Source organism: Herpailurus yagouaroundi, unplaced genomic scaffold (genome assembly GCF_014898765.1).
Source record: "Herpailurus yagouaroundi ecotype Mexico unplaced genomic scaffold, PumYag 29, whole genome shotgun sequence".
Taxonomy (NCBI): Eukaryota; Metazoa; Chordata; class Mammalia; order Carnivora; family Felidae; genus Herpailurus; species Herpailurus yagouaroundi.
The window spans coordinates 87,302,290-87,325,043 of NW_024412377.1; the positions used below are offsets into that span (position 1 = coordinate 87,302,290).

The following is a 22,754-nucleotide window of genomic DNA, read 5'->3' on the forward strand; positions in this document are numbered from 1 at the left end:
ACATATACATATACATATACATATACATATACATATACATATACATACACATACACATACACATATACATATACATATACATTACATATACATTACATATACATATATATAAAAATATACACACGTATTATATATGCATATATAAAATATATACATATATAATATGCATATATACAAAATAGCTCATTATATTTAATGACCCCAAAATACAGACAATTGATTACATTTAAAGATCAAAACCTGGAAAATTTTGGAGGCATGTGGTGGGGGAAGGCAAGTCTGTTTATTTTTAAAAATCTTTCTCCCTAGGTAAAGTGAGGAGTTGGGAAAGAAAGGAAAACATAAGATGAGATCACTCTATGAACAAGTGACGGTTTGAAGTGGGTCACCTCATTGCCATCGCATAAGCACCTTATTGCACCAACCCAAGGAATCACCTGCAAGTGAACAGTGAAGGTAAGATGCCTTTGTGTGAGAATCCCTTTCTTCCCTTGTATTGTTGAGAACACTAGGAGAATCATTATCCTAAGTATGGCAAAAAGAGTACTGGAATCGGAATCAGCCAGCCAGGACTGCATTAAGTGGCTGGGGACTCTGGATAAGTCATGTAGATTCTCTGCACCACACCTTCCTCCTCTGTTCCCTGACACTGCTCATCTCTAAGGTACCTTCTCTGCTCTGATTCCTGGTTTCATCCTCTAAACCTATGCTTCCAAAATTTTTTGACGTTTTCTCTTTTATCTTAAAAATTTATGGCACTTTGTACTCGTCTGTGTGTGTCTTAAAATAAAAATAACGTTTTATTTCTTTTTCCACAAGAGACTTACTTTATTTGTTTCCAGCTTTATTGGGATATACCTGACATATCACATTGTATAAGTTTAAGGTATACAATGTGTTGGTTTGGTATACTTTTATATTGCCAAGTGATTACTATCCTAGCATTAGTTAACCCTCCCATCACATCACATAATAATTTTTTTTTTGTAGTGAGAACATTTAAAATTTTACTCTCTGAAGAGATTGAAATAAAAATAACATTTAGAATTCGGAAGTCCAGTGGATGCTATGATAAAATGGGCCTCTCGCATCTGAGGCTTCTACAATCCCCTGGTATATAAGAGTGAAACCCCAAAGTTACTTCAGTTTGGGGAGGCAGGGGATTAATCATTTTGAGTTCTTCCCTGCTCTTATATATCAGAATGGGGTATGTTATACTGTAGTAAGAAATAATCTTAAGATTTCAATGACTTAAAAGAATAAATTTTATTTATTTTGTCCTCATGACAAGTGGTCCCCATGAGTCAGTGAAGGCCTTGTGTTCATTCTCACTCAGGGCCCAGGCAGAGGGAATTTCCACCTCTGTGCTTTATGATCCATGTTATGTTAGGCAAGGCAGGACAATGGAGATATAGTGAATTGTTCACTGGTTCTTTGATCACTCACATTCATTGACTAAAACAAGTTACAAGGCCATGCCTCGCTGCGAAGGAGGGAATGCCATTCTACAATGTTCCAGAAGGCAGAGAGGCAGAATGATTTGGCAAACAGATAATGGTTACCACATCAAGTAAAGTCAAGAATGGGGCAGAAAGAGGTGCCTGAGAGAGACAAGGACAGTTTAGGACAAGTCCCCTGAAGATTACCAGCTGCCCTGAAGTCTCTTTACAAAGTGAACTCACACGATGAACTCATGACTAGTTTGTGTTTCCCTTTACTATTCACACACTTGCTTTACACTATCTTTCTTCAAACAATCTATGAGATTGTGAAGACTGCAATCACATTCTAGTCCTTCCCTGAGATTACTTTTAGAGATACATTGACTGGAGTTCTGGGAATTTTAGATCCCTTTGTCTATGCATGACAGTTGCCTGTATGGCTCTTTCTCATAGCTGGTTAAGTAAGCATAGACATTGTCTCTGGTTTCTGTTGCTTTAAATTTCAAAGGGGCAAGTTTTCAGAGGGTACCTCATTAACAAAATAAGAGGACATCATCCTTCTTTTGATACTAATGTTTTGCTCCCCACAAGGAGGGATGTCTCTGAAGACAAAATTGCTTTGGGGATGGACTCTAGCCAGTCTACTCAGAGTCCTTTTCAGTTGCTTGGGTCTCTGACTTCTGGTTGGGTTATAGGAAAGGGCCATGCCAGATTTGTACATCAAGCCACAGATTGTCTGTTGACCATTAGAGAATATTTTCTGAGTATATTCTTTGTAACATGGTGCCAGATAATACAGGAAATCTGAGGCAAACTGAGCCACCTCTGTCTCTGTCTCTCTCTCTCTCTCTGTCACTCTCTCTCTCCTTGAGGCTCCTGGGATATTGAAAAATAAAGTAATGCCAAAAAAGGATCATAGAAACTGTGATGAATTTAAAGTTGTTGGACGAAGTGCTTCTTTTAAAAACTCTTGCCAGTATGTCTATGAAAGTCTAGGTATAATCTCATTTGGAGATATCATCAAAAATCTAAATTTGAGTCTTGTTTTTGAATATGAGGCTTATGCCAAATGGTTCTCTTGGATTCTCCCAACCTCAGTATCTCCATGATAGGTCCTGGTAGTAAGTGTAAGACATTTTGTCTGCCCTTGAGACACTCAATATCAATTTAGGGAGTCAGTATTAAAAATATAATACAGACACTAATACAGGTGGGTATATAATGAAGTGCTTAGTTGGCAGCAGAAACCGTATGTATTTTTAAGAGTTTAGAGAATGGAGTGATCATTGTGGGCTAGAGTAGTCAGGAATGTTTTCACGTAAGGGTTGGGATAAAAGAGCAAAAGGATTTTAAGGACAACAACAACAACAGTAACAAAAGTGACAGGATACTGACTTCCTTCTGTAAATCTACTTTCAATTAAAACTGTCTCTGCTTTATCAGTTTCACTTGTTGGTCCGTGAAAGGACCAGGGTTGCTCAGCCAGCAAACCCTGGATCAGAGCTTTTGTGAAATCCTGTATCATTTAAGCCCTGTGTTGCTGTCTCCTTGAAGTAGGCTAATTTGTGAACTGACAGCCACTAGGGATGCAGATTTGAGAGCAAACAATAGACTTTTCTCACACTTCCCTTTGAGTCCAGGAGGGAGCTAATAATTTCCTTCCCGGGTGTGCCAAACCTAGCAGGGGATGAGCAGTATGGATGGTGGAGTTGATGCAGGCAAGCCTTCTGGAGGGGCTTCTAAAATTCTCCTCTCTTTGAAGCAAGTCAGGATAGCGCATGTGGAGCTATCCTGAGTGTAGTGAGAACAGACCTACAAAACTTTCTCACTGTAGTGGGGCTGTGAGCATCCCCTACGGCCTCCCTTTTGGACAGCAGGAGCCCAGGGAGCATACCCCATGGAGTCACCAAGTCTGCAAGAGGTGGGAGAACACTTGCTACTCATTGAATCCTGCTCTCCTCTGTAGTGCTGACTGGAGAGGGGAGGCTCATCAGAGTGAACTGTCTTCCCTTCTAAGAGGATACTTTTTCCCCCTCTCTTAAAACCAAAGTTAGAATTTTTGTTTGAAAATGAATTCTTAGACTCTGGTTTTAGTTAGACATTTCCATAGGGAACAATAGAACTATAGTACATTTCTAATTTAAAACTTTGCATTGTTGATGAAGTCTTGAAAATAACAAGACTAGGCAACCCAAACATCTGTTACTTTCAATCTTTTCTCTCTCAACTTGCAGCACGCTTGTGGCACTAAGTCTTGGAATGTGGGAACTGTCTCTGATCAGTATTTTGGGGGGTTTTGGAATGCGCAAGAAAATATAGATAAGATTCTGCACTCAAAATTTATAATGCATTGCAGATTGCACTGTGGGTTTCTGAAACAACAAAAAAAATCATGGTGGGTTTTAAAGCAGTTTGGAAGAATAGCACAGCTCTTTGATGTAGGGTATTTAAATTAATGTTAGTCACAACATAAAGCTCAAATTTAAAATGTGTCTCCCTTCGATTACCACACATCAGACTACTTGTAATAGAGACAAAATTGCATTTCTTTAGAGGGAAATGCAATGCTATTTTGATCATCAAATGTACTGGGAACAAAGGTTCTTGTTAGCCATATTGGGTCTGGTGCAGGCAAGTTTCAGCCAACTTGGCTGTGGACCAGTTGTGATGGCTGAGCAGGGTGGATTTTGCTATTAGCAGCCTCTGGTAGGAAAGTGGGGCTGGGGCCTGGTAGAGGCAAAGGCCAAACTCCCAGCACTCTCTGATCTGAGACACAGAATGCTCTAGCTGCCTGGGCCATGGCTTCTGAGTCAAGGAGAACTGGCAGGTCACTGTGCATAGGCTCAGGAGAGATGCTTACTATTTAACAAAAGTGCTATTACAGTGTAACTTACCAAGAAGTTATCATTTGCTCAAAATATCAACGGCTGTTTCTTTCCTCTTTTAAAATTTCCTTTGGAAGTGCCTGTGTTGGGCAGCCTGTAGCGTGGTCGAGAGGAGGTGTTGCTGAGAGGAGATTGTGTAGGGGAACAAAGTTTTTCCCTCCACTCTCTGATAGTGAGGTGTGTGAAATAAATGAACAACAGGCAGATTAATAAGAGAAGAGCTTTTATTTTATTTATTTTATTAATTTTTAGTATTATATACATGGGGATATTGCAGGAAAAAGTAAATATCCTCCCCTAAGTGGTGAGATTTGAGAGCTTTTATACTGTCTTAATAGGAGAAGGGGGGTGGAAATGTAGGCCACTTAGCAAAGACGAATGGGCCCTTAGAATAGACAGGAGGTGTGATAATTTGTGACAAAGTTTGTCAGGGGGTAGTGTTGACTTCTAGTTTTTTCTGTGACAAGACTCCATCGTTCTTGGTTGATTAAACTCCCAGGGAGAGGATTTATAACAATTGAGTTCCTTTTGGAGGATCTGTCTTTAGAGAAAGCCTCTCTGCATTTGCTGTTTTCATGTGTCTTCAGTTCAAAATAATCCATATACCAAAGTGGCATATTTCATGGGTGGCATGTCCTGAATTCATTCCTTTAGTGCCTAGTAGGTGACCTTATCTGGCCATCTGCAATGAGGTCCTGAGCTGATCTAGGTGGCAATACAGGATGAACAGGTGAACAGGTGTAGTCTGATGCTATCTCTAAAGGACAGGACAGAGAGATCTTGGTGTTTGAAGTCAGATACTCCAAGGAAGGTTGAAGCTAACTGTGGTAAAGTGATTGGGTCCAGGCCTGTGTGCTCCTCCTGGATGTTTTTCTGGACTCACCAAGTTCCCTTCTTTTTAGTGCTCTGTCTCATGGGGTTGACTTTTGGGTCTGAAGTAGTCAGGTCTGCTTGGTTCTTCAGCTTCATAGTTGGTCCTGTTTTTTCACAGCTGGCCATTTCCTCTTGTTAAGGCGAGTGTTGATCTCCCTGGGAGCATCAAGGACAGGAATGTTCTGTTTTTCCTTTCTTTCCCCCTGTATTCTGTGAGATGTCAGTCTTGACACTTTAAAAACTAAGCTGTTTCTTCTTGACTCCTACCCCCAGGGTTTTTTTTTTTCTTTTCTAATTGTTTTTCTTACCAAATAATAACTTCTGAAATGTATGTCATGTTTCTAAATCAGAATTAATACTGGATCTCTATTAGTTTGGAAATCTAGGGTCTGACTTTTATAATTATTAAGTTGTTTTCATCTCTGCAGAAGTCACTGCTTAGTGTTCTACCATGTTGGATTTTTCCTAGTTATATTCTTAGGATGGCTATATCCACCTGCTAACTCAGACACATATGATGGCCTGTGAGACCAGAGGATTGCTGTGTCACTGCAACAAGAGCAGTCCTGATCTGTAGTGTCAACGTGAATGGCTTCCCACATGAGTAGCATCTCACATCTAGTACCCAAACTTGGTACATTGTTTCATGAATATAAAAGGCTGTTGAAATAGAAGTTTGCCAGAGTTAAAGGAGAAAAGTGAATGGCCAGCCTTCTTTCTCTTACTTTAGTACTGAAAACAGTGGTACGGTTACCTTATAAATTGCAACTCAAAAAATCACAAGTTTAAGCAGTCTTCCATGTAACTTCAGAAACATTTAAAAATAATTTCACTTTAAAATGTTGAATTGAAAGATGTAGAGAGGAAAGGTGCATGTATAACCTGCTTCAGAGAATAGTTGCTGGTGCTCTTAGGTGGCTGGGGGTCATCTTACCTGCGTATGTCCTCTTTGCCCTTAGGCCTTGCTCTTGGCTTTGCTTTCACAGATATATTCACACATGAGGTTATATTCACATAATATACACAAATTTGTACACGTGCATCATACACAAATTAGTGTACACGACACTCGATAAAACTGTGTTGAATCAGTTAATCATATACACTATAGAGAGAGAGAGAGAGTGTGTGTGTGTGTATGTGTGTGTGTGTAGAGTATGTGTGTGTGTGTGCGTGCACGTGTGTGTGAGCATGTACATGGGTGCACACGCAGAGAGGGGTGGGTGGTTTTGCCTGTGCTCTGTAGATGCAGGCACTGAGAAGAGTTTTCTTCTGTCTCTGAGTTTTTAGTGTGTAGCTTCAGAGATTTTCTTTCTGGATAATTCCTATTCAAAAAGTTTGAAGAAAATTTGCACAGCAATTTTGACTTGCCTGTAGGTGGAAAAAAGGATAATTTTTACACTTTACAGCGATTTTAGATTTTTCATATGTGGGGATAATTCTATGAGTTTTCAAAGCAAAATTCACTTCAAAATTTCCTATTCTTTAAATTGAAATGGTTGAAAGTAATATTATAATATTTGCATTTTACTTTTCATAATTATTATTAATATACACACATATATTTATGTAATTAACATTACTATGAATTTGTTGTTGGTTAGTTGCTTACCTTATCAATGCATTTTTAAAATCTTTCTGAAATCTACATATATCTTAGGCACAAAGGAAATACTCTTTTTCTTTTTAAAGCTCTGGAAAATCCACTTATTTGCTTTTAGCACTGGAAAAAATTTTGTTATTTTTGTTCAAGTAGGCATTTACCTCAAGCAGAAAAATAAAGGATACTTTTCCCCTCTAAAAGTCTACTTTAATATCACCTTCAACTTAGTGCAATGGTAGCTGGGTTACTGTCTTCCTCACCTTATCCACTTTATCCCAGGGAGGTTCATAGTTAGGTGGCATTGGTCCTTTTTATATAGGTGACAGCATGTCCAGGAAATTTATGGTGGTGTAAAGCCCTATGGAGGATAGAAATTCTTTCCATCTGCAAGTGGAATTGTCTTCTTCTAACTGGTAAGAATAAGCCTTTCTTTCTCCCCAGTATTGAGAGAACTTCAAGGGTTCTGCAAACCAGGAGGAAAAATCTCATACAGTCTGAAAATACTGTGTTCAGGAAAGTTTGGCAATGGAGTGAAAACAGACCCCATTTTAGGATTCTAAGGCTGGGATGCAGCTGTTTTAGTGGGCTTTTGACATCTAGAATGGTCTCTTTTTATTTCTTGGAGAAATAAATTAACTGTAAAAAGGTAAGACTTTCAAGCTGTAATAATAAAGACTGAAATTTAACTTAACTGAAATTTAACTAACTCAACTCTAATTCTGCAGTAGGCTCAGACTGGATATTAAGTATTATTTTAAAGTATAGGGAACAAGGGGTGTCTGAGTGGCTCAGTTGGTTGAGTGTAAGGCTCTCGATTTTGGCTCAGGTCATGATCCCAGGGTTGTGGGATCTAGCCTTGCATTGGGCTCTGCGCTGAGTGTGGAGCCTGCTTAAGATTCTCTTTCTCTCTGCCCCTCCCCCCTGCTTGCACATGTGCTCTCTGTCTCTCTAAAATAAAAAAAAAATAATGTATAGGGAGCAAAACATGTTGAATACACTGGCAAATATTGTTATTACATGAACCTCATGTTTGATGTTCCCCTACTTCTCTGGGTAGAATTCGTAACTACAGTCTTACTAAGCAGCAGCAGCACATTCACGCACATTTATATGTCTCAGATTATCTGAGACAGGGGTTGGCAAACTAGGACTGCAGGCTAACTGTAGCCCACCACTTGTTTTTGCAGATGAAGTCTGGACACAGCCATGCCCATTTATTTAAGGCTTATCTATGGCTGCTTTTGTGTTAAACAGCAGAGTAGAGTATTTGTGATACACATTGTTTGGTTTGCAAAGCAAAAGATATTCCGACCCTTAGAGAAAAAGCTTGCTAATCTATCAGTTTTCTTCTCTTTTCCTCACTGATGGTATCATAGAAAACCTTTAATAATATATATTAACCATCTTGTGACTAACACCTCTCTTTTCAAGAGCAAAACTAAAACAAAAAGAACGAAAACAACAGTCTCCCCCCAAAACAAAAAGTCCTTACAAAATTTAAGATGTACTGGTATAAATTAAACTCATAGGATCATGAAATAAGCTCATTAAAATATGCTGATGTTAATGAAAAATTTTATTCTTGTCAGGCAGCATAATGGAAAAAGGATATTTGCCTATCAGAGGACTTTTGTTCCCATTTCAGTTTTGCCATTCTCTAACTCAGGTCTTGGCAAATTTCTTTGGTAAAGGGTGAGATAGTAAGTACTTGAGGTCCTGTGGGCCATATTTATTTTATTTTATACAAAAGAGGAGGTGGACTGGACTTAGTCTGCAGTCCCGTGTTTTGAGCACCTGCTCTCCTCATAAGCCACAACCTCCGTGGGCTCCATTTTCAGGAGAACAAAATCAACAATACTTTCCAGTTTTAATATTTTTCTATCCTGTTATGTGAATCAAAGTCAATGTTTACACTTGGCTAAATTTTATATGAATCATTTTCTTACCACATGGCAAGTAGAATCAGAATAATCAGAATAATAATACTCAATTTTGACATTTCCTAGTATATGATTCTCTGTTACCTTGTAGTAAATTGATTCCAAACTTAAAAATGTAACACAACCACTGTTTGCTCTTACTCTTAATTTTGTGGGTCAGAGATTTAGGAAGGGCGTGACTGGACAGTTTTCCCTGTTTTGTTTTGTTTTTTTTTTTTTTTTTATGTGGTTTTTGTTAGATGTCAGCCAGGACCTTGGCCATCTGGTGGCCAGGCCATCCAAGATGCCTGACAGTTGATGCTGTCCATCAGCTGCAAACTTAGCTGGAGCTGTTGATGAGAGCACCTACACATGTCCTCTTCACCACAGAGATCTTGGAGTGGTCAAACTTTTTGCATGGTGCTTGGCTTATCCAATGGTGAATTTTCCTAGAGAATGAGGTGGCAGCTGCATGACCTATTCTGACCTAGCTTCTTAAGTAAAAGTCACAAATTTGCTCAGATTCAAGTAGAGAGAGGTAGATCCACCCAACGTGAGAAATGTCAAAGAATTTGTGGCCATATTTTAAAATCACCACGCCCAGTTTTTGTGATTTTTAAGTTTATAACTCTTAACACTGAATTAGTAGAATTTTTATACCACTTCTTATTTAATTAACCAATTTATTAGGGGCATTAAGGGCAAGATAGCATGTTTAGGAACATCTTAGACCTCAAATGAAACTGACATATACATATTATATTATATATATACATATATTTTATATATATATATATATATATATATATAATATATATAGGAGACAGACATACATGCACGCACATACACTGGGAAATTATTCACCCTTAATAAAAAAGGGAAACCTGTCATTAGTGACAATACGGATGAAACTAGAAAACATTAATCTAAGTGAAATGATCTAAAAAAGTATAACTCAGGGCAGAATTGTTGTTACCAGGGACTGCAGGTAGGGAAGATGTTGGTCAAAGGGTATAAACTTTCAGATGTAAGTATGAGTAAGTTCTGGAGATCTTTGTACAGCATAGTGACTATAGTTAATAATAATGTATTGTGTACTTGAAGCTTGCTAAAAAAATAGATCTTACATGCTTATCACATACACATACACAAGAAGAAAAGAGGTAACTGTGTGAGGTGATGGATTTTTAAATTAGCTTCATTAATCATTTCAAAATGTAATCACCTCAAAATGTATATCTATATGAAAACATCACATTGTACATCTTAAATATGTACAATATTTGTCAGTCATATCTCAATAAGTTGGGGAAAAATGAGATTAGAGAAGTGGTGTAGGTGGGAAATTCAGGTAGGCCTTGTCAGCCATGGGAAGGAGTTTGGATTTTACTGAGTAAAATGAGAAGTCATTACAGAGTTTCAAGCAAAGGGGTAATATTCTCTGACTTAGATTTTTGATATCACTATGAATGCTGTGTAAATAATAGCCTATATTTTTGAGGAGGTGGGTGGGTAAGAATGGAGATGGAAGGCTCTAATTGGAGGCTTTTGCATTGTCTTGTGCACCAGACGTTTGTGGACTGCAATAGGGTGTTAACAGTATGGGTGATTAGAATAAGTAAAAATAAATGACAGACTATCCCCATTTTCCAGACAAGTCATAGAATGAGTGTAACCAATTTTTAATGAAGTGGTAAACTGGTATTCGAATCTACATCTAATTTCACAGACCAACTTTAGCCAAATGTCATGTAGATTTGTCACATTTAAAATTAATAAAGTCCAATTAAGTGAGATTTAATTATAATTTAGGTGGATTAGGCCAAATTAAAAGACATCAACCATGCTCCTATCTGTAGACAATTTCTACGATCATGTTTCTTCATTTTATCCATGTAGAAAGTATTTAAAATATAATAAATTGGATGAAATGTAAACTATATCACCATTTTGTTACATGATTTTTATGGCAAATTAGGAAATCTCTGCAGATGTAAAACCCAGAGCCACGTAAACACATTCTTCATAACCCTGAGGAACAAGGCCTAATAGTCAACCTAAGAAAGTTTATTATTATCAGTTTCAGGGATTGATAAATGATCAATAATGTATCTGAAATTTGTTTTTCTTTAGGTTCAATAAGGATGGAAAAGAGTACTGATAGCAATTTGGAAGCAAATCTAAGGAGTGCATACTTTTCATTAAAAGGTAGAGGTTACTAGAACTATTCCTTGTGGTATCTTTTTATTTTTTTTTTAAACGTTTATTTATTTTTGGGACAGAGAGAGACAGAGCATGAACGGGGGAGGGGCAGAGAGAGAGGGAGACACAGAATCGGAAACAGGCTCCAGGCTCTGAGCCGTCAGCCCAGAGCCTGACGCGGGGCCGAACTCACAGACTGCGAGATCCTGACCTGGCTGAAGTCGGACGCTTAACCCACTGCGCCACCCAGGCGCCCCTCCTTGTGGTATCTTAAAGAGCCTGGAGAGGTTCCCTTGTTTAGATCTTTTTTCCCTTCTGCAAGGGTGGGCGGGAGGGAGACTCTTCAGTTCTATTCTTGCTGCAGTACTTTAAAAAATGTTTATTGGAAAAGAAATTGACTCCTTTATCACAAGGTTCACGGAATTTTTTTTGTATTTTCTTCACTGCGTTTACCTCCTCTGTGATCTCTCTGAGTTACTGGCAAGGTGATTTACTTGTGGCTCTAAAACCCTCTGTTCCTTGATTTATAGGTTATTTCGTGCTTCCTCTCTTCCACACGATCAAGATCTTCAAAGTAAGCATCTTTCAAAGGAACGACAAGCAAAATACAGCTGCAGGATCAGTAACTCCCTGTTAAGCAGCTTTGCCTGCTGTCACTATTGACTGCTGGAGGTGGTGATCCATGTCAGTCACTAAAACGACACCTTGGCAAGACTGCAATCTGCTCCCAGGGTTTTGTGTATGGGAACACTTAGATAATGAGATTTTCATATATTCCCAGCAGCTCACACAGTGCCTGGAAAAGAGTAGGTACCTGGTCAATATTTACGAAGATTAACTATGAAACCATATTTTGAAGGCTTTGCTAACATGTCATAGGCAGATTTGTTGCTGAATGAAGCAATGCAAGAATTTCCTCTTCCATCTTGGATAAATTTTATTAATACTAGAATAAATAACTCTCCAAGCAGGCGGAGACTTTTAGTGAGACTCAATGGATGAATATAAACTTATATTTTTAAGCCATCAAACTAAGAAGAGGTTAAGACTAACGTTTACTTATTAAGATAATTTCCTAATCATTCTTATAAGAACTTAATGAGTGACAAACTGACGCTGGATATAAATTTATGATTTCCCAAAATAACATTTGATTGGTTTGAGTGATGTCTTACATCAAGTAATCATAGTTAATTTTTGCTTCTGGAGAGATTTGACTTTACCAGTCTATCATGTCATCAGATGTATTTCAAGAATGATTTCTTTGTCTGTTGATACAGAGTTAAAGAATTCCTATGGAGATTCTTGAATCTATAACTTGTATTTTTATCAAGGCAGATGGGAGAAGTTCAGAATAGTGGCAAAAAAACCCTACATCTTCATCTGAAATATACTGCAAACATATAAAGAATAATTTCACATCAAAAATATTTTTAGTCATATAAATCAAGGGCAATTTTAGGATTTTTCTCATAAGTGAGTTATGGTGCATAAAACAATGGGTCACTTACTTTAAGTTTAAAGAAAGGTTAATAAATGCTGAGACCTTAGTTATATTGTAAATATCAGCAGTTGCAACAATGAGAGAATAGGAGTTGTAAATTAAACATCCTATAAAACAAATGTGAAGAGTATTTTACTTGTTATATTTATTTTTTCTTATATTTATTTCTTCAACATTTAATACCTATAATTAAGACTGATGTTTGAGTTTAACTCACAAAATAATCCAGGTCTGAAAGAAATTTCAGAGATTAAAAAAAAGATATATATATATAATGTGGGAATAAAAATGTTAGATTACACATTTCTGGATACTTTTCTAATGAAAAAACAAACCCCTAACATTAACAACACAGTCACAGTAGGCCCATATGAAAATAGGGACTAGGGTAATCCTTTCTGCATAGAAAGAACTCATGCAACATATAGGAGTGGAGACTTAACCTGGGCAGGGGAAAGAATTTTCCCTGTATTATTATAGCACTTGCTGCCAGCGCTGATGTGTTGGGTCTGGATCTGGCTGTCTTTTGACCCAAATTCCAGTTTTTCCATGGACCAGCACACAGTTTTTTTTGGTGTTTTTTTTTGTGTGTGTTTTATTTTTTTTTATAGTCTTTGCCCTTCTCCATAATAGTGGTGAGTGCTTTTCCTAAAAGCCACTGTTGTTCCCCAAATTACCCTTGTGCTTGAGATGTGGAAGTTAGCCCAGTGAACTGGCTCTCAAACCCTGGATGCACCTGTAAGCTTTTATAAACTATCCCTATCCTGGCTCTCTGCCAAAGGTTCTGATTTAATTGGCCTGGGTGGGGCTCAGGCTTTTCGAATTTTGGAAATCTCCTCAGGTATTTCTAAGGTACAACTGGACTTGAGAACCTGGGCTAGAAGGAAGAAGGAAGAAATCACAGTCTGAAATTATGCCTAGTTCTTCAATTTTATGTTTTTCCACAGGTCCCCCAGAGCCTCAGAAAACTGAGGGCAGCCTGTGTCAAGGGAACTCAGTGACGGTGATTCATGGTTCCTGACTCCTTCCTAAACTGCTTTCTGGATTCTCTTTGTCCACAGTCTTTCCTAGGTGAGCAACTCGAAAGAGGTCAGAAAGGGGAAGGAATCTTGATGATACTTGGCATCATACTGTAATACATGGTAGAATGGATTCTTTTTACATGTCCAGTAAGTGAATTGGGAAGAATTGGAGGGTAGTGGACTGACATACCAAAGTACATATCTAGCAAAATTAAGGAAAGCAAACACTTAGTTTTAACCAACAAGGTCACAGTAAACAGGCTTGGTACAAGATTTGGAAAGTCTTAGATTCAAGTGCTAGCTTCACCGTAGCCAGCTGTGTGACTAGTATCATTTACCTACCTCTCTCTGAGCGTTAGTTTCTTTATAACATAGGCACGGTATCTGCTGTGTTCTCCTTACATGGTTGCCGTAAGGATTAAATTAGATTACAAAAGTGAAATAACATTTTATATTATTAGGTGATATATAAATGTTATTGTATGCATTGAGCTGCTTTAATACGTATTTATGTGAATGTCTTTTGTGTTTCACTTTTTCAACAAGGAAATAATTCTAGAGAACAATGGTTATAAAACTGTAATGGTATCAGTGTGTCACAGTTTTCAACTAATCTGCTTGGGTGGCAAGTTTATGTAAAATGAAGAATGCATCTTTTGCATATCTGATGTTTTAACCTTACTTAGGATATAATTGGTAATTGGTTTTGAAAAACAAAGTTCCATATAATTTTCTCATAATTTCAGAGATTTTTATTTCAATAGCTATTGAGCACATAGTAAATATTAAAAGGGGAAAAAACCCCATGGGAATGGAAACATTTGTGATTCTGTTAGATTGTGGAAGAAGTCTTATTTTTGTCTTAAACTGTGGTGTCTCAGTCAATTTGCGCTGCTACGACAAAATGCCATAGGCTGAGTGGCTTCAATGAAAAACATTTATTTTTCATAATTTTGGGGACTGGGAATTTGGAGATGGGGTGTCAGCATGATTAGGTTCCAGTGAGAGACCTCTTCCAGGTTGCAGATGGCCAATTTGTGTCCTCATGTAGTAGATGGAGGGCAAGCTAGCTCTCTGGCCTCTTTGTATAAGGGGACTAATCCCATTCATGAGGACTGCATTGTTGTGACCTAATTACTTCCCAAAGGCCAACCTCCAAATACCATCACACTGGGTATTAGATTTCAAAATTTTAATTTTGTGGGGAACACAAACATTCAGTCCATAAAATGTGACTATCAGAAATGGAATAACAGCTAATGTCTATTTCCACCATTTATTGAGCCAATACTATGTACTAGGCACCATGCTAAAGTACTTTGGATATTTCATCTTATTTAGGCCCCTAAAATTTTTATGTTAATTAGGCTCTATTATTTTATCAATTTTATTGTTGAAAAAAAAACCCCAAAAATCCTCTGAGGCACAGAGGAATTGTCATTTCCCCCTTAAACTTAACAGTCTGACTCCGATCCTTTGCTTTTAACAACTGAACTATACTGTCTTCCAGTGATCACTGCTATAAAGGTTTATTGGCATATTGATTTGGGGGAAATTGGCGAAAGGAATTTGGAATGGGAATGAGGGTGAAGGATGGCCTAGGGTTTCTTTCAGAAATCGTTACCTTGGCTCAATGCATAAATTCATAGTTGAACTCTGTTGAGGCTGGGGTTGCACATACTAGTTGAAAAAATTGTTCACACAAGAAGCTGTGGATGGCTGGTACTTGATCACCCTTCTCCTGGTGATGGAGTGTGGCATCACTGGGTCTTTAGTGAAGTGACGCTTTGAGAATATGAGAAAGCAACAGTGTAGGTTCAGACATGAGCATTCTTACCAGCTGCACTGACAGTACTATCAACTCATGGACCTTCGCCATTACTCAGGGCACCAAGCAGGAGAGGAAGAACATGATGGAGACCGCACTGTAGTACATGGCACTTGGTCATGAGTACAGGCAACATTCCCTTACGAATTTCCAGGGGAAATCTGTGGAGCACTTTGTATTATCAAGAGGAGATGCGTCCCAGTAAAACACAGGTGATTCCTGTGGATGTGATCTCACAGTAGCTGTAGGCTGGAGCGGCCTGAATTAAAATAGGGACAAGAATGATAGCAATTAACTGACCATGTGCTCTTCTGAATGCTTTACATACAGTTATCTCAATCTCTAAAGCAGTTCAATGAGCTACAGAGCCAGGTAGTATTAATACTGTCATTTTACAGATAAGCATCTCAGAGATAAATAACTTGCCCAAGTTTACACAAATTAATGTAAGGTGACATTAAATCAGATTTTTCTGATTCCAGAGCCCATGCCATATATTACACTTTGTTTTCTTATTCAAAAAATCTGGTTGAAGAGGCTTTTGTACACCTTTTGACTAGAACTACCATAAGTACTGGAAGTGGTTGAATGTCAGCCAGTCTGTTATACCAAGGGCATGAATACCAGTGTTGGATTCATTAATATAACAGGACACAGCTTGGGCTTTTTGTTCAGTATTGCTCATAGTTCCTTCGACTGATCCTGTGACCTGCAGAAACTGTGCTAATCATTTAGGGACAACAAGTGAAATTAATTACCCTCTAAATGCAGATTAAGTCAGAAAAATGCTTTCAGCAAAAGGATTTTTGATTGTTGTGCACTAGAAAGTCCAGCATTGATCAGTGATTCCAAATTACAATCACAAACTTGTATTGATCTCAAATATCAAAAAAGTGGGTCTCTAATCCTGTTGGAGGATACCTCAATTTGACATTTAGGTCTGGTTAGGAATATGAACAGATTCTACTTAATTATAAAGAATATGGATGTTGAAATAATGAGAGCCATGTATCTACCAGCACTGAGAATGAAAATAGGCATAATAAATTTCAATGAATACAATGAAGAGTATTAGAATACTAAGTTATAAGCTGGTACACCACACCCTGTCATCTCTTCCCAGAGTATATATGGGTCTGCCTGATTTATCAGACTCAGACACTATCTTCTTATACCATCAGAGTTCAGTCGGCTCCTGGACACAGACCTGGCCCAACATTCTGGCACTCAGGAGATCACCCATGCTGTCAGTTTATCTCTGGTCTTAAGAGCTAGTTATCTTTTAAACTTTCCCTTTATTCCTGTAACTTGGTCCTACTCTGTCTTCTAGTTCTGGTCCCCAAATCCTGGCATTTTCTTCTGTGGTGGAATCCTGGCTTGGTAATTTGTCCAGGACCACAATCCCTTTTTTTTACATAACTTGAATCTGTTCCAAAATTCAACCTGGTGGCTGGGAACCCACTCATGATTCTCTGTTGTTGACTATCTTCCTGTACATATGTGTGACTATTTTCAGCTCTTAGATGTTGGCAGCCACATGCATGAAGAGGCTACTTGGTATTGCAGTGATTCTTAAACCTCAACTTTCATCAGACTCACTTGATGAACTTTTATAAGCAGATCTCTGGGCCACATCCCCAAGAGACTCTTGATTTAGTCAGGGTGCAGAGGAGCCTAGAAATCTGCATGTTTAGCAGCTCCCCTAGGTGGGACTCTGCAGGTGGGCAGAGAGAAACACTGTTCCATTGTCTGTTGCTGGCCAACATTGGACTTCTTGTTCTACCAGAAAGGCCACTCTTCCTGTTGGGCTTTTCACTTTATCCTACTCCAGTTGACTTTCAGATCTCAGATATCACCTCTTCTCACCTCCAAAGACTGTTAGAAGCCTCTCATTTGTACTATTGTACATTCTGTCTTTATCCCATCCTAACACATATATCATTGTTTATATTTCTTTATTAACTTCTGTATATGAACTGCTAGACTATGAACTTTGAGGGAAAGGTACATAATAGTCGCCTCTAATCTTCACTGCCTAACATAGTACCAGGCACAGAGGAGGACCACAAGAAATGGTTACTGAATGGTCATGTCCAACTGGTTCTAGGTGGTGGCTGCACCTGGTTAGTCGTACTCAGCTGAATCAACTGGGCTACTTGAAGATCTCAATTTGGATTGCTTTAGGGGTGCTGGTGTAGACATGTCCCTGGGATGTGAGAGAACTGCAGTTAAGGGAACAATCTAGCCCAATCTACCCTGTTGATTTCTAGACTATGATAGGGCTTCCAATACTGTTTCTCATGTGAGGATCCACTGCAAGTACAAACACGAAGCCAAGCCCATGTGATTTCTTAAAATTCAAAATATTCAGACTTTCAGTGTGAAATAACACATTTTGGGCATAAGGCATTTAAGTGTTAGAGAAAATAGGAAGTCTTCATGTTGATTTGGGGGTGGATCCAGTATTTAGATGAATTTCAGAAAGCAGTTTCCTCACATTTTACCCTCTTCTAATTGTAGTTAGTATCTTGTTCCACACCACTGAAATCTAAAATGTTAGAATCACTGCATGCTAGTTTTAGAAAGGACTTTTGAGATGATCATGTTTACAGATGAGGAAAGTTGGGTCAAATACTTACTCAGTGTCTGAAGTGAAACAACAAAACAAAACAAAACAAAACACAATTCAGACTGGAGGCTATCATATGCCGAGGCTCACAGAGATGGTTAGTTTTACATTTAGGCCAGATCCCAGATCTGCTGATCTCCATGACAATCCTTTCTGTGTCCAGAAATTTCCATGCTGAAGTGAAATCATAGAGACGGCAGTACATGTTTATCTGATTTGGTCCTGCCCTGTAGCCAGGTTTTTTCACTCTCCACTGGGTTTTCATGATTTCTTTTTAGGATGCATTATTTTTTTCCCAAGGTCTTCTATTATTTTTGTTGTTAGTCTGTTAAGTGTATATATTTCAGGGCTAATTATCTTATTACTTATTTAAGACACATATCTGGAATTGGCAATAAGGGAACATTTAAGTGGCGCTTAAGAAGGAAATGAAGGGCAGTTGAGAATGGCCATACTTAGGCCGTTAGATGTTTTTTGGCTCGTGTTTTACAAGCATAGATTTTATGATTTTGTATATCTTCTCAAATATAATTAAACTATTGCCAACTTCTGATCGGTTCCTCTAATGGAAGAAAGCTGAGGTTTGGGTAATATAAAATAGAGGATAGTCCAAAAATTATTAATATTTGACATTTGAGTGTTTGTCTACTCATTTTTTCTCCAGTGAAACTTTGCTGAGCGTCTTTATAGGCCAGACACTGTGCTGGGCACTGGAGATGTATGTATTCATCTGAATATAAATATGGAAGCCAATTTAGAATTTCATCTTAGAAAAAGTGTTATAGGTACAATTTTAAACAGTAGAAAAGCTAATGAGAAGCTATTTTTCATGCTATATTTCATTTCTCCCAGAAGCCTACTCTTGGTGGGGACTTGATTCTTTTTCTTAGGTTAATGTAAAATTTGCTATCTCTCAAACTGTCCCTGGAGGAATCCTCCTGGATTAGTGAGTGTCTTTGTATGCAAATTGCATAGAGAGACTTGGGATGTCAACAAAACTGTCATTATGTAGATTAAATGTTAGCCTCTAATGTAATTTCTGAGATATAATCTAAGTAAGGATACAACAAGTGTTCTGAATACACTAGGAGGCAAATTCTGCCTTTGACAAGCCATGGTGTCTGGTCAGGTGATTAAAATGGAATTGTACCATTAAGAAGAAATCTCAGTAAGTATGGAGTAGATTTAATAAAACTGAACTAGTGCTCTTTTAGAATAGGAAGGAAGTCACACATAAACCAATAAATAGTATTAGATAACTCTCTTTTGCCTCTCAAAGCTAATATTTCTAAATGGTTACAGTAAAAATATAATAATATTTCTGATGCCTTTAATCATTCCAGAACTGCTCTAGATAGTCAGTTTTCTTTTTTTTAATTTTTAAAATATTCTTATTTACTTTTGAGAAAGAGAGAGACAGAATGTGAGCTGGGGAGGGGCAAGGGGTTGGAAACACACAATCTGAAGCAGGCTTCAGGCTCTCAGCTGTCAGCACAGAGCCTGAAGTGGGGCTCAAACTCATGAACCATGAGATCATGACCTGAGCTGAAATCAGACGCTCAACTCACTGAGCCACCCAGATGCCCCTGGATAGTAATTTTCTTAAAGATTAAAGCACAAAGCATCACGTATTCCTCCACTAATAATAAATGGAATTTCTAAAATGCAAACTAATATCTAAAGTCTAAAGGTAAAAGAAAACACAGATGACCTATATATTGATGAAGGTTAGAGTGCAGAAGTAGAGACCTAGAAAGTATTAGTCTTAAAGAGTTGCATACACACTCACACATACACAGTTTTTAGATGATAAAGAAGAGTGAGAGGTGGTTAAACTTCGTTCCAATCTACCCTCTTTACCTTTTCAGCGCACAGACTCCATGATTAGGTAAAACCTACAAGAGTCTAATGTCATGTAGGAGATATTCACCAGATCTTCCAGCTTAAAGTATTATTCCTTTCATTATATTTGTATTAAGACATCTTCATAAGGTCTCTGTCAGAATATAAATAGAAGGTTGACATGTACAACATACTGACTGTGTAACACAAAGACATTTTTTAGATTAACTAAGTCTTGCTCAATATAAAGGCAAAGAGGGGTGCCTGGGTAGCTTTGTGGGATCGAGCTCTGCATCAGGCTCTCTGCTGTCAGCAAGGAGTCTGCTTGGGATTCTCTCTGTTTCTCTCTCTCTGCCCCTTTCCTGCTCATGCACATGTGTGTGCACACACGCTGTCTCTCAAAATAAATAAATAAACTTAAAAAGAAGGAACAAAGGCAAAGCTATGGGGATTCCAGAAACATGGGCATATTTGAATGGGAGCTTAGGGGCAAGGATATGATGGGAAGCTCCTATAGATGGGATACAGTCCTAAAGGAAATAGGAAGTATTCTGGGGAGATGGAAATGGATGCAAAGACTTGGGAAGGTGAAGCTCCATGTGTGGTTCCATCTCTCTGTATGGTGGTCTGCACTGTTGGGAGCCTACCTTGGTAGTGTTGTCACTGCACACTCTCCTATCCATTTTAAGTGGGACATTGAAAATTGCAGAGCAAATAGTTCTACTTGCCTTATGTAGCTGCTTTGAAGATTAATGAGGTAATGCTTAAAAAGTGCTGGGCATGAAAGGTTCACAATAGATGTTTGTGTACTGAGCCAAGAAGAACTCTTTTTCGGAGTTGGTGTTTTTAAAATAAATGTAAACATCTAGTGTTCCTGGTGCCTCCAACCTATTATTAGGGAGATCTTACATTGGCAGCTGGACAAAACATTGGTATTTGATCCTCTCTGATATTTTTCTCCGTTTCCATGGGACATCCTCCACAGGGATGAGCCGTGTCAGGTTGGGTCAGTCATTTCATACAAATGTAAAGAAAGAAGCACCCAAGCCAGGAGTCTCAAGCATGGCTGCATTACCCGGTCATGCTCAAGACCCCAGCACTTAAGAGCCCAGCAAAGCAAACACAGATACATAATGCACATTAGTAGATGTAAGCAGAATGTAATTTTGTGTTTGCATACGTAGGAGTTTGGTGTAATTTTGAAAACTATAATATAATCATTCATGGTTTGGTATGGGTTTTACTTTTAATGATGCATTGGGGTTAGGAGTAGGGGACCTTAAGAGTACATAGGGCATCCAAGGTTCATAATCCTGCCTTAGCCAGGAGAAATAGCAGCTGAGAGCCATGAGTGGCTTTTCTTGTGGCTGCAGGAAGAAGTCAGGGATTCTACGTGGGAAGATTTCCTGAGTGTAATCTGTGATTTTGTTCCTGACTTTTTTTTCTCCATGGCAGAGACATATGCTTGATCTATAATTGGGCATTCAAAGAGTAAAACCTGAATCAAGTCACCAACATGAATCTTAATTTGTACCATGGCCTAATGGAACAGCAATGGTGTGACTAGGAAATTGCAAAAGGAATAGCAATTTACCCAAGGGAATATGACAGATGAGAAAGATCTGGACCATCTTCCATTTTATTGAACTACACTGAGCAGAAAAGAGGAGATTGAAGTGTAGAATTGGGGTGTCCATTTTTGTAAGACTGGGAAGTGAAGGTGTAAATATTGTAAGAGGAAAGAAACAAGGCTTCTGGATCGAATAGCTAAAAGTTAGCAAATCTATTTCTTCTTTTCTTCTTAGGATAGGACCTATTTTCTTTAATCCTTGCATTTCTGTTCCCATATATTGGACTTGGCATTTTAAAATAGAATACTTAGAAATAATATACCAGAAAAGTCTCCAAAAGGAGATTTCTATACCTGTCTTGCCTGTGCAGGATCCTAGGTAGTAAATATGTTTAAATATATGACTAATGATATACCATAATCCCAAGCACTTGGGTTTCATAAAGGGGTAACAACTTCTCAGAGAATAAAGAAGATAAAGAAGGAGGTTAAACATGGTAAAGTTCTTCTAATCCTGGGGTTGTTTGGAAGAGGGAAAGTGGATCTCTAATTCTTCCAGGAAACAAAACCAGAAGGCCAGAAGCACCTTTCCTTTTGTTCTTGCCAGTCTTCAAGAACCTCTGCTTGCCCACAGAAAGAAACTTGACAACACTTTGGCCTATAAACACCGCATACCAACTGTACTAAATCTCTGCCCAGCTATTCTGGGTAAGCTAGAGGAAAAATAGCAGACTGCATAGGAGGAAGCTTGGGGGCCCGCCAAGGCCATGACGTACAGGTTTCCAAACAAAGCTATGGCTGAATCAGAAAAAGCATGTCTGAGTCAGGCTCAGCTACAAGGCCTCCTCTTCTGAAATTTCTCAGCTTATTTCACAGGAAGAAGAGGTAGGAATTCACAGTGACTCTCCACCTCTCAGAGGTCATCCAAGAGGCCGTCAATTGTATTTTGTTGAAGTTTCAGGAAACCTAGAAGGGGATGTTGGTGGAGGTATTCTCTGTACCGTTTTCTTTGCCATTTGGCCATTAAGCAACTCATATACCCTTTTTGGTGAAGCCAAAGGTTCCCGGTGGAGAACTAATGAAAATTACTGATATTTTCTTAATATTGTTTGATGTTTCAACAGCTCAAGTGACTGCTGCATAGCAATAGTACTCACACTGCTGTTAGCATGGAGAAGAAAGAGACTTTGAAAAAGTATTTTTCTTGTGTTAGGTTGTTTCCAGTTTCTGGACCGGATAGTTGGATGAATGGTTTATTTTTCTTTTATAATATATGGATGGAATTGGTAGCAGAGTCATCTATTGGATATTGAATAAAATAACACAACAACATGTCACCAAATTTCACACTCACGTATACCAATATAGGGGCCTCCTCTTTCTTTCTTTCTTTCTTTCTTTCTTTCTTTCTTTCTTTCTTTCTTTCTTTCTTTCT

The 22,754-nt window shown here is 38.2% G+C and overlaps 1 long non-coding RNA gene across 1 annotated transcript; it reads left to right on the forward strand.

Annotated features, from left to right (window-relative positions):
- Positions 1-313: 313 nt before the first annotated feature.
- On the forward strand, positions 314-11,525 carry LOC121041309 (uncharacterized). The gene is made up of 3 exons (XR_005795665.1): positions 314-456; positions 10,856-10,930; positions 11,455-11,525. It is a non-coding gene; the product is annotated as an uncharacterized LOC121041309 (long non-coding RNA).
- Positions 11,526-22,754: the final 11,229 nt, after the last annotated feature.